Genomic DNA, 13,027 nt, shown 5'->3' on the forward strand with positions numbered 1-13,027 from the left:
GGAGAAAAACGTAAAAAAACGTGAAAAAAAAGTAAGAGGAAGAGAAGGGAAAAAAAGGTGGAAATGGGTTTAAAAGTGATTTCGGCGGAGAAATATATATATATATATATATATATATATATATATATATATACGCGCACACACACACATATATATAAACGTATTCTCCGTTGAGATATTGCAGCCGCTGCTGTGTCCAGGCCCAGGAGCCTTAGCACTGTGCTGTGATGTCACTCAATACCACTGACATCACTAGGTGTAAACAACATCTCTCCTTTGCTGTGTATGTGACTATGGAGCTGTTTGGTGATGTCGTCTATTATGGCCTTCATAGAAGCAACAGGAGATTGTTGCATCCATCTAGAACCCTCAGAACTACAGTGCTATGATGTCACTCACTTCCACAGGCCTTGCAGAGTGTAAACAACAACAACCCAGCTTTGTTGTGTATGTAACCATAGGGATTTGTGATGTCACCTAGAACCTTCACAGCAGCGACAGCTTTATGAGGAGCATCAGCACTGCTCTGCCTGAGCAGAACCATCACCGCCATAGGTTGTCAAATAACCCGGGTTTAACCCACACAGGTAAGTCCAATGGGGTGCAGGCATGTCCTCTATGCTTACAGCTTCCCGTGGGTGTTGGTTTGATACCGTTTGGGGACAGCCAAGGAGGCATCTGCAGGCAACAAAGGTAGGTGTGTGCTTGTGTGTGTGTTTCCTATGCAGATCCTAAGCCCAGTGTCACATGCAAGTAGGAGGAGTAAGAAGGGTTCCTGGCAAATCCGGGTTATGGATTGCATTTAAAAAGGCCCCGTGGGAGTGCAATGGGCCCCTGTCTTGCTGCTTAGCAATAATGGTATGGGTTTAGGTTCTGCTGTGTGTACTGGTGGTTGACTGCCCCCCAGCCCAGAGTGTGCATGGAAAATTGTCTGGCAGCCTCCCTGACAGCAAGCAGTGATAGTGCCCATGAAGGGCACCTTGTTGGGCCCGCCCCTTTCACGGTTATCGCTTCTCGGCCTTTTGGCTAAGATCAAGTGTAGTATCTGTTCTTACCTGGCAGGGGAGATACCATGATCGCTACGGTCTGAAGAACTCCAAGCATTGTGGTAGAGATTTTGCGTAGTACGATTGCAGTACTTTTCGTTCTTATTAGAACCGCATTTCTCTAGAGCATACCACCTGAAGATCGTCTCCTGCCTGCCTCGGAACATCTGAAGAAGGAGAAGATCTTGAAGACTGCAGCTCCGGAAGAAGCCGACGAAGAACCTGGAAGAAGGGAATCGGCGGTGAATTCCGGAACAGCGGCGAAGAGGAAGGCGGCGCAGAATCTTTTCGAAGAAACTCGCTGCCTCTGGAGAAGGATTTGCATAGCTCCTCCCACCGGGACCGGATCTGCATAGCTCCTCCCACCCGGGAAAGAAGACTTTGCGAAGCCTCTCTCCACAAGCAAGCAAGGAAGCGGAAAAGAGCCTGCTGGAAGAAGCCATGGCCTCAACCAGCAAGTCCACCCAGGAGGCTGCAGGGCAAGGCCTGGAGGTCCAGCCCCAACCACAGCAAGCTTCAACCTCCACCACGGCAAGGCAGAAGGGCGGCAGAATTCCTAACCTGGAAGCTCCAACCCTGGAGCCCTGGATGAGGCAGACTGTTGCCTTGAAGCTCAAGCCCGTGGACGGAAGGGTGCCGGACATGTCCCACGACGTGTTCTGCAAGAAGATGCTGGCGGATCAAGGCTTCCCCACGGCTGACACCCTGGGAATAGCAACCTTCTTTTCGGGAATCTTCTACATCACCTTTGCCACCATTGGGACCTGTAGAAGATACTGGGAGGTGGTGAAAGCGGCGAGTCCCGAATCCCCTTTCTCTCGCTTTGTGGGCAACTGCCTTATTCAAAGAGAGGAGAGGCGGGTGACGGTCTCAATGCGGAACCCACACACCCCAGGCACGGACATCTCGACCTTCCTGAAGCGCTTCTGCACCGTGGTGAGGGAGCCCACCCGCATCCTGAACTCACTCGGATACTGGACCTGCAAGTGGTCTGTGGTCGTCAGACTCAACAAGAACCCTGCTTCTCCAGACGGACTACAGCACCTGCCAACGACATTTTCCTTGGGCAACTCCACAGGACTTATCTTCTACCCGGACATGCCGCAGACCTGCAGGAGATGTGGCAAGATGGGCCACGAGGGCAAGGACTGTACGGAGGATGCCTGCAGGTATTGCCGTGTGACAGGTCACACGACCAAGGACTGCCCCAAGAGCAAGACCTGCAACCTCTGCGGACTGGCAGCCCACAGCTACAAGGACTGCCCCCAGAGGGAGAGAACATGGGCATCTGTGGCAGCGAGAGCACCGAAGCCAGCCCCAGCTCCGGAGCCAACACCACGGATGGCCAAGCCGACCAAGGAGGGTAAGAAGGCGAAAGCCACCACCCCTGCCCCGTCCCGCCCCTCCCCTGCCCCTCCCGCCCCATCCCCTGCCCCTCCCGCCCCATCTCCTGCCCCATCCCGCCCCACCCCTGCCCCATCCCGTCCCACCCCTGCCCCATCCCGTCCCACCCCTGCCCCTCCTGCCCCATCCCGTCCCACCCCTGCCCCTCCTGCCCCATCCCGTCCCACCCCCACCCCTCCTGCCCCATCCCGCCCCACCCCTGCCCCCCGTACCCCACCCCGGCCCACCCCTGCCCCCCGTACCCCACCCCGGCCCACCCCTGCCCCGTCCTCCCCTGCCCGGCCCACCCCTGCCCCGTCCTCCCCTGCCCGGCCCACCCCTGCCCCGTCCTCCCCTGCCCGGGCACTCTCTCCTGCCCCCCGCCCCACCCAGCCTCCTTTCTCTCCTGGCCCAGCAGCACCTAACCCCCCTCCAGCTGCTGGTGCCCGCCCTTCGGAGGACTTTCCTGTGCTTCCTCCCCCAGGTACCATACAGAGGAAGAGGAAAGGAAGGGACAACGTATCAGAAGAGTCCCACAAAAGAAAGATAATCGAGACCTGCGAAACCCCTCAAGCTTCAGATGAGGAGGAGGAGATGGAGCAGGTCTGCGAGAGCCCTGAGGCTTCAGAAGGAGAGGAGGTGATGGAGCAGGCCCAAGTGGAGCAGGTCCAAGCAGAGCCAGTCCAAGCTCAATCTATGGAGGAGCTGCTGCAGGACCCAGAGGTTAAGAAAATCCTGGACACTCCGTCCAACACGGTCTACGACGAGTTCTTGGAAGGGCGCTACGAGAAGCCACACGAGCCGACAGGCGCCAGAGAAGAGGACCCGTCCGACCAGACTGGTAACTAGTATCAGAACTAACCTCTCTTTTTTTATTCCCATGGCTGATCTCAACATCTTCTGCATTAATGTGAGGAGTATTAGAGCTTGGTTTAGATTCCAGACTGTTCTTACGTTCTTAGATTCCCAGAGGTGTGATGTTTACATGTTGCAGGAATGTGCTTTGTCTGCTTCTAGGTCTTACAACCATCTGGCCAGGCAGTGGCCTCACGGCCCTTCCTACTGGTCTGGTGGGGGCGACAATAGGTCTGCGGGGGTGGCCATCCTGATCAGGGGAGGTAACTTTGCACTTGATTCCGTCCGGGAGCTCGTCTGTGGCAGACTTCTTGTCGCAGACGGTTCCTGGGCGGGTGAGCCCGTGCGGCTCATCAACGTGTACGCCTCCCCTGAGAGGGATGTCCGACTGGAGGTTCTCCAGGCCCTGCGGGCTGAACTCGCCACCACTAGGGCAGTAGTGTTGGGTGGTGACTTCAACTGCCCCATTGAGGTGGACGGGCGCAGTTCTGGCACATCCGCCAACCTGGACGTGACGTCTAAACTGCTGATTGAGATGGTGACGGAGGCATCCTTGCAGGACGTTGTCGGGTCCATCGGGAACGGCTCCGTAAACTATACGTGGAGCCGCCCCGATGGCTCGCTCCGTTCTCGGATAGACTTCATCTTCACTTCGAGAGCAGTCAGAAAGGTGTCGTACTCTATGGTCCCCTGCTTCTTCTCTGACCACAGGGCCATTCGATTCCGGGGGACTCTGGGCCATGGATTCCCTCCTGGCCCAGGCTCCTGGAAGTTGAATTGTGCCCTGTTGGAGCAGAGGGAGGTCATGGAGGAACTTAGGGATGCGTACCTTGTATGGCGAAATGACAAATGTCTGTTCAAGTGCATCAGCGATTGGTGGGAATATGTTAAAGTCGAATTCCGTTGTTTCTTTCAGGCAAAAGGCAGACAACAGGCGTGTGCGAAGAAGTGGGACTTGAGGAAACTGCAGCGCGAGCTGCGGTCCCTGCAGGACCTGCTCCAGTGTGGCTGGGACGTCAGGGAGGAGCTGGAGGAGACCAAAAAGAGCTTGAAAAGGCACTTTGAGGAGGAATCCAAGCGAATCGTCTTTCGTTCCAAGGTGGAGAACCTGGAGAAGGGTGAGAAATGTAACTCTTTCTTTTTCAGGAAGCTCCATGCCGGCCACACGCCCCTGACTGAGCTACGAGATGAGACCGGACACATGAGGAGCGGCAAGGAGGAAGTGATGGGGGTCGTCCACGACTTCTACAGCAACCTCTACGCCCCCAAGTCATCCGACCCCGAAGCCGCCGAGAGGTTCCTGTCAGGTGTCACTAACGTTGTTGATCCCGCAGGTGCGGCGGCTATGGACGATCCCTTGACGGTGGGGGAGCTGCTCTCTGCCGCTAGATCCTTTAAGCCCGGCAGGACCCCGGGCAGTGACGGTCTCCCGGCCGAGCTCTACGTAGCGCTGGGTGACCTGATCTGTCCGGACCTGTTGGAGGTGTACGAGGAGATGGTGGTGGGGGGCAGAATGCCTCCGTCGTTGAGGGAAGGGATGATCACGATCTTGTATAAGCGGAAGGGGGAGAGATGTGACCTGAAAAACTGGCGTCCCATCTCTCTCCTGAACGTGGACTACAAGATCCTCGCCAAGGTGCTGGCCAACAGGCTGAAACCTGTCATGGGGCAGATCGTCCATCCGGACCAGACCTGCAGCATTCCTGGCCGCAGGATTGCCGACAGCCTTGCCCTTGTGAGAGACACGGTCCATTACATCCAGGACCGCGGGGGCCGCGCCGCCCTGGTCAGCTTAGATCAGGAGAAGGCGTTCGACCGTGTCTCCCACGCATTCATGGACAGGGTTTTGCGCAGGCTGGGTCTGGGGAAGATGTTTTGCTCTTTTGTTAACGTTATGTATTTTGACATTTACAGCACGGTGTTGGTGAACGGCTGGAAGACTGACCCCTTTTCCATTCTTTCAGGGGTTAGACAAGGCTGCCCTCTTTCACCTCTCCTTTTTGTTTGTGTTATAGAGCTCTTCGCTGAGACTATCCGGCAGAATGGAGAGATCAGAGGGATCACCGCACCAGGACCAGATCGCCACGAGGTCAAGTGCTCGCTCTACATGGACGACGTGACCGTCTTCTGCGCTGACCAGCGTTCGGTGACTGCACTCGTCCAGACCTGCGAGGACTTCGGCAGAGCTTCGGGGGCAAAAGTCAACTGTGGGAAGTCGGAGGCCATGCTCTTCGGGGAGTGGCACCTGGCTTCTTCCGCCCCCTTCCCCTTTACTATTAAGCCGGACTTCATTCAAATTCTTGGAGTCTGGTTCGGGAAGGAAGGAGCGGCCCTTAAGTCTTGGCAAGACCGACTAGGAAGGATAAACTCAAAGATCGGACTGTGGAGCTCCAGAAAGCTCACGATGGAAGGCAAGGCACTTGTCCTGCGGAGTGAAGTTTTGCCTGTGCTCCAATATACCGCACAGGCCTGGCCTCCCCATACCACCGTTTGCAAGGCCATCACCCGGACAGTGTTTGGCTTCGTCTGGGGCAAAATGGACAGAGTCAAGAGGACCGTGATGTACAAGGAACCCCGCAAGGGAGGGAAGGGAATACCCGACATCCCCGCTCTGCTGAGGGCCTCCTTTGCATGTGTCACGGTGCAGCGGACTCTTGTAGAAAAGACTGGCTCAGCGGGCAGGTCCATGTCTCGCTTGCTTCTCATGCCCCTCTGGAGACAGCTGGGCTGGGACAAGTGGGACAGCTCCATCCCTTACAACTGGAACACTCCCTGGTTCTATGGGGATGTTGTCCGGTTTGTGAGGGAGCACCAGCTGGAAGGACTGAAACCAGACCTATGGAAGCCAAAGACAATCCACAAGCTCATCCGAGCTAAGGACTCGACCGAGCTGGTTCCGGGACTCCCCGCAGCCACTGCAGAGACAGTTTGGAACAATGTGGCCTCAAAGCGGCTTACCAATGGACACAAGGACTTGTCGTGGATGGCCGTCATGGGAGGTCTCTCTCTCAGGTCATTCATGCATGCCCGCAACCTGTGCAAGACCCGGTACTGCCCCCGTTGCCCCTACGTGGAGGAAACATCTTTCCACGTGTTTTGGCAGTGCCCCTTTGCACAGGGTCTGTTGGACGCCCTAGAACAGGAACTCAGAGACTCAGTGCCCAGGAGCTGCCTATCGTACCATTCGGTGCTTTACGGCCTGTTCCCTGGGACCCACGACGTGGAGGCCATCCAGGAGGCCTGGCGCCTTATGAACTGTTTTAAGGACGCAGTGTGGCTTGCCAGGAACCGCCTCGTGATCAACAGGGAAAACATGTCCGTCCGGGACTGCCGCAGGTTCATCAAGAACCTGCTTAGAGACTATTCCATCTTGGACAGCTCGGCCGTTGATGAGGAAGAAGAGGAGTGAAGACCCCTCTCCTTCTCCCATGTCTCCCTGAAGATACAGCCCAACAGTTTGGCCCTGTGATCCGCCCCCTCCCTACCCCCACATAGTCGCCCACACCCCTACCCCGATCACAGAGTGTATTATTTGGTTTTTGTTTGATCTCTTGTGCCTTTATATTGCAGGATTGAGCTGAATGTTAGAGTAGCATGGTGTGCGATGTATAGCTTAGGGAACCTTTGCTGTGTATTGTACTATCATGCTTTGTGTGACTGTAATTTATTGTACGACTTGTAATGACTGAACGGAAAATAAAGCTCTTTCAATCAAAAAATCTGTTCTTATCAGTTTAATATCTGATACGTCCCCTATCTGGGGACCATATATTAAATGGATTTTTGAGAACGGGGGCCGATTTCGAAGCTTGCTTCCGTCGCCCTATGCATTGACCCGATATGGCAGTATCTTCGGGTACAGTGCACCACCCCCTTACAGGGTTAAAAAGAAAGATTCCTACTTTCATTGCTACCTGCTTGCTGGCTAGCCAGCTAGCCAGCCCTGTGGGCCTTGCTGCTGCTGCAGCCAAAAAACAAAAGGTGGTGCTGCTGCTGCTTCTGCTGCTTCTGCTTCTGCTTGTGTCTGGCCGCTGTTGGAGCGTCCAGGCACAGGACTTCTGCTGCTGCTGACTAAATGGGCTCCTTATTTGGATCATTTGAGTAGCCAGCACACCTGTGCAGGTAGGGCATGACATGATAGGCAGCTGCCTTGATAGCGGGTGGGTGCTGAATGTTCCTAATTGACAAAATAAGATTAATGCTTATGAAGAAATATAAAATCTCATCCCTTCCCCAATATCGCGCCACACCCCTACCCCTTAATTCCCTGGTTGAACTTGATGGACATATGTCTTTTTTCGACCGTACTAACTATGTAACTATGTAACATAACATGGGGGGGGGGGGGGGTCTCCTGGCTGTTCACACAGGTGTGTCATTGCTGTACATTGACCATGCATTGCTTCTGTGGTATTGCAAAGGCAAAGACAAATGCTTCCAGCCATCCATTGCACTAATGGATTGGTCATCAGCTGGCTGTCTATGTCCCGCATCAATATAGACCAAAGTACAGAGGGTTAGGCTATGCTATTGTGCACCTACCTGATGCATCAGAAGGTGCGAGGCCCTTGCTAAATTCTGTGCACAGACTTTGAGATCTATACTTTAGACTGTATCTAAACCTGCTCCAACATGGACTGACATTCTGGCCTACTTTCAGCCGATGCGACTTGTCTGTCGCTGAACAGTCGCTTTTTATGTATTCAGCACCTATGTATAATGTTGTAAAAATGCTCTAGAAGCTAAAGTCGCAGAAATGTCACACATATTTGGCCTGCAACTTTCTGTGCGACAAATTCAGACAGGAAAAATCAGTATAAATCCTTAGAAAATTATCCCCCAGTGTCTCCATCTGCTGGCGGTATTGAATAAGCATTGCTGCACTGATGGGGTATGCATTAGACGAAAAAAAAGAAGAAAAAGAAGAATAATACGCCCAGAAAAGAGGCGAAAAGGAGAAAAACGTAAAAAAACGTGAAAAAAAAGTAAGAGGAAGAGAAGGGAAAAAAAGGTGGAAATGGGTTTAAAAGTGATTTCGGCGGAGAAATATATATATATATATATATATATATATATATATATATATATATACGCGCACACACACACATATATATAAACGTATTCTCCGTTGAGATATTGCAGCCGCTGCTGTGTCCAGGCCCAGGAGCCTTAGCACTGTGCTGTGATGTCACTCAATACCACTGACATCACTAGGTGTAAACAACATCTCTCCTTTGCTGTGTATGTGACTATGGAGCTGTTTGGTGATGTCGTCTATTATGGCCTTCATAGAAGCAACAGGAGATTGTTGCATCCATCTAGAACCCTCAGAACTACAGTGCTATGATGTCACTCACTTCCACAGGCCTTGCAGAGTGTAAACAACAACAACCCAGCTTTGTTGTGTATGTAACCATAGGGATTTGTGATGTCACCTAGAACCTTCACAGCAGCGACAGCTTTATGAGGAGCATCAGCACTGCTCTGCTGAGCAGAACCATCACCGCCATAGGTTGTCAAATAACCCGGGTTTAACCCACACAGGTAAGTCCAATGGGGTGCAGGCATGTCCTCTATGCTTACAGCTTCCCGTGGGTGTTGGTTTGATACCGTTTGGGGACAGCCAAGGAGGCATCTGCAGGCAACAAAGGTAGGTGTGTGCTTGTGTGTGTGTTTCCTATGCAGATCCTAAGCCCAGTGTCACATGCAAGTAGGAGGAGTAAGAAGGGTTCCTGGCAAATCCGGGTTATGGATTGCATTTAAAAAGGCCCCGTGGGAGTGCAATGGGCCCCTGTCTTGCTGCTTAGCAATAATGGTATGGGTTTAGGTTCTGCTGTGTGTACTGGTGGTTGACTGCCCCCCAGCCCAGAGTGTGCATGGAAAATTGTCTGGCAGCCTCCCTGACAGCAAGCAGTGATAGTGCCCATGAAGGGCACCTTGTTGGGCCCGCCTCTTTCACGGTTATCGCTTCTCGGCCTTTTGGCTAAGATCAAGTGTAGTATCTGTTCTTATCAGTTTAATATCTGATACGTCCCCTATCTGGGGACCATATATTAAATGGATTTTTGAGAACGGGGGCCGATTTCGAAGCTTGCTTCCGTCGCCCTATGCATTGACCCGATATGGCAGTATCTTCGGGTACAGTGCACCACCCCCTTACAGGGTTAAAAAGAAAGATTCCTACTTTCATTGCTACCTGCTTGCTGGCTAGCCAGCTAGCCAGCCCTGTGGGCCTTGCTGCTGCTGCAGCCAAAAAACAAAAGGTGGTGCTGCTGCTGCTTCTGCTGCTTCTGCTTCTGCTTGTGTCTGGCCGCTGTTGGAGCGTCCAGGCACAGGACTTCTGCTGCTGCTGACTAAATGGCCTCCTTATTTGGATCATTTGAGTAGCCAGCACACCTGTGCAGGTAGGGCATGACATGATAGGCAGCTGCCTTGATAGCGGGTGGGTGCTGAATGTTCCTAATTGACAAAATAAGATTAATGCTTATGAAGAAATATAAAATCTCATCCCTTCCCCAATATCGCGCCACACCCCTACCCCTTAATTCCCTGGTTGAACTTGATGGACATATGTCTTTTTTCGACCGTACTAACTATGTAACTATGTAACATAACATGGGGGGGGGGGGGGGGGGGGTCTCCTGGCTGTTCACACAGGTGTGTCATTGCTGTACATTGACCATGCATTGCTTCTGTGGTATTGCAAAGGCAAAGACAAATGCTTCCAGCCATCCATTGCACTAATGGATTGGTCATCAGCTGGCTGTCTATGTCCCGCATCAATATAGACCAAAGTACAGAGGGTTAGGCTATGCTATTGTGCACCTACCTGATGCATCAGAAGGTGCGAGGCCCTTGCTAAATTCTGTGCACAGACTTTGAGATCTATACTTTAGACTGTATCTAAACCTGCTCCAACATGGACTGACATTCTGGCCTACTTTCAGCCGATGCGACTTGTCTGTCGCTGAACAGTCGCTTTTTATGTATTCAGCACCTATGTATAATGTTGTAAAAATGCTCTAGAAGCTAAAGTCGCAGAAATGTCACACATATTTGGCCTGCAACTTTCTGTGCGACAAATTCAGACAGGAAAAATCAGTATAAATCCTTAGAAAATTATCCCCCAGTGTCTCCATCTGCTGGCGGTATTGAATAAGCATTGCTGCACTGATGGGGTATGCATTAGACGAAAAAAAAGAAGAAAAAGAAGAATAATACGCCCAGAAAAGAGGCGAAAAGGAGAAAAACGTAAAAAAACGTGAAAAAAAAGTAAGAGGAAGAGAAGGGAAAAAAAGGTGGAAATGGGTTTAAAAGTGATTTCGGCGGAGAAATATATATATATATATATATATATATATATATATATATATACGCGCACACACACACATATATATAAACGTATTCTCCGTTGAGATATTGCAGCCGCTGCTGTGTCCAGGCCCAGGAGCCTTAGCACTGTGCTGTGATGTCACTCAATACCACTGACATCACTAGGTGTAAACAACATCTCTCCTTTGCTGTGTATGTGACTATGGAGCTGTTTGGTGATGTCGTCTATTATGGCCTTCATAGAAGCAACAGGAGATTGTTGCATCCATCTAGAACCCTCAGAACTACAGTGCTATGATGTCACTCACTTCCACAGGCCTTGCAGAGTGTAAACAACAACAACCCAGCTTTGTTGTGTATGTAACCATAGGGATTTGTGATGTCACCTAGAACCTTCACAGCAGCGACAGCTTTATGAGGAGCATCAGCACTGCTCTGCCTGAGCAGAACCATCACCGCCATAGGTTGTCAAATAACCCGGGTTTAACCCACACAGGTAAGTCCAATGGGGTGCAGGCATGTCCTCTATGCTTACAGCTTCCCGTGGGTGTTGGTTTGATACCGTTTGGGGACAGCCAAGGAGGCATCTGCAGGCAACAAAGGTAGGTGTGTGCTTGTGTGTGTGTTTCCTATGCAGATCCTAAGCCCAGTGTCACATGCAAGTAGGAGGAGTAAGAAGGGTTCCTGGCAAATCCGGGTTATGGATTGCATTTAAAAAGGCCCCGTGGGAGTGCAATGGGCCCCTGTCTTGCTGCTTAGCAATAATGGTATGGGTTTAGGTTCTGCTGTGTGTACTGGTGGTTGACTGCCCCCCAGCCCAGAGTGTGCATGGAAAATTGTCTGGCAGCCTCCCTGACAGCAAGCAGTGATAGTGCCCATGAAGGGCACCTTGTTGGGCCCGCCCCTTTCACGGTTATCGCTTCTCGGCCTTTTGGCTTCGATCCTGTGCGGTTTACCGGGCAGGGTAGGAGTCGGAAGGGGTGGTGATCGGGGCCCTCTTTTGCGGGGGGCCCTGGATTGTTACTGGGTTGCGATAGTGGGTATCTTAACCTGCAAAAATGAGCGGAGAGAGGACTCGAGGATACGGTGCGGATTTACGTTCCTGGCGAACACCGGGGGACGATTGGATTGGATCAAGTTGTGCTGGAGATTCTTCGCAAGCTCCAGTACCTTCAGGTATGGCATGTAATCGCTATGCAAGACTTCCCTAGGCAAGGGATTTACGATATAACCTTTTATGATTCTGAGGTTTGCCAGAGGGTCTACATGGACTTAGAAGTGATGAAGAGGAGGAATGAGCCAGCTATAATGAGTAAGGTGAAAGTGGAGCCATTATTCATGAATATGTCTAAGGTTGTTATAGTCCATATGTACAACCCGAAGGTTTCGGATGAGATGGTGACCAATTTTTTGTACCGATATTGTGATGAAGTTAAATTTCTTGGAAGACTCAAGAACAGACATGGGTATTTTAATTGTAAAAGGAAATTTGTTGTAAAATTTAAAAAGGACGAAGGAATGGAAGAGGGAAGGAAGAGTATACCACAGGTATTTTCTATTGGAGGAGAAAGAGGTTTTTGTTTTTATGAAGGACAGTTGCAGTACTGTAGACGTTGTCACGCTTATGGACATGTACAGGAGTCTTGCCCTGAGCAAGGAGTATGCTGCAGGAATTGTGGGAAATCAGGTCACAAGAGAAGAAAACGTGTGATATCTGTGGTAGTGAGGAGCATTTGGCTAGAGGATGCAGTTTATGGTATAGAAAGAAAATGAGCTATGCTGACGCAGCAGGAAATAGAAGAGAGGAAAGAGGAGAAAGGCCATTTCCACGTGTTTTTGGTGTGAATGCTGAGGTGACTCAGGTGATTGACGAGAACTCTGTAAAAGGGAGTGCAGCAGGTGTGACAGTGCAGCACATGAATACTCAGGAAAAATCTGGAAAAGGGGAGGAGGGTGACTCCACTGGTGTGCATTGTGAGGAGACTGGTGTTGGTGAAGAGTTTACTGAGGTCAGTAAGAAGAAAGCACGTAAAGGGAAAAAAGAGAAAGTGGTGGAGAGTGTGGAGACTGTGTGTAGGGAGGTTCCCCCATGTGAAGAAACAATTGAGGATTTTGAATGCCCAAACCCAGTGGTGGGGGAGGAGGAGGGGATGGAGTTTCAGGAGAATGAGAGTGAGAGATCCCTAACACCTGGGCAGAGGGTGATTAGTGGGGAGGAGAATGTAACATCTGAAGAGGAGGAGAAGGAGGAGGAGGAGGGGGAAGATGAAGATGCAAATGGAGGCTTTCAAGGTAAAAGTAAAAGGTGTAAGAAAGGGAGTTGGTCAGGGGATCAGACGGATCCTGTGTATGGAGGTGAGAAAATGATGGACAGGGACTCTCAAGTGGGGTCGCCTGATTGCTATGGGATG

The 13,027-nt window shown here is 51.3% G+C and overlaps 1 non-coding gene and 2 pseudogenes across 1 annotated transcript; all 3 read left to right on the forward strand.

Moving 5' to 3' along the window:
* Window positions 1-1,006: 1,006 nt before the first annotated feature.
* On the forward strand, window positions 1,007-1,183 carry LOC130298683 (U2 spliceosomal RNA; annotated as a pseudogene).
* A 5,799-nt stretch (window positions 1,184-6,982) lies between these two features.
* LOC130298667 (U2 spliceosomal RNA) lies at window positions 6,983-7,156 on the forward strand (annotated as a pseudogene).
* Window positions 7,157-9,247: 2,091 nt separating this feature from the next.
* LOC130298653 (U2 spliceosomal RNA) lies at window positions 9,248-9,438 on the forward strand. Its single transcript, XR_008849979.1, has one exon. It is a non-coding gene; the product is annotated as a U2 spliceosomal RNA (small nuclear RNA).
* Window positions 9,439-13,027: the final 3,589 nt, after the last annotated feature.

The sequence above is a fragment of the Hyla sarda genome, unplaced genomic scaffold (assembly GCF_029499605.1).
Source record: "Hyla sarda isolate aHylSar1 unplaced genomic scaffold, aHylSar1.hap1 scaffold_1012, whole genome shotgun sequence".
NCBI classification, from domain to species: Eukaryota; Metazoa; Chordata; class Amphibia; order Anura; family Hylidae; genus Hyla; species Hyla sarda.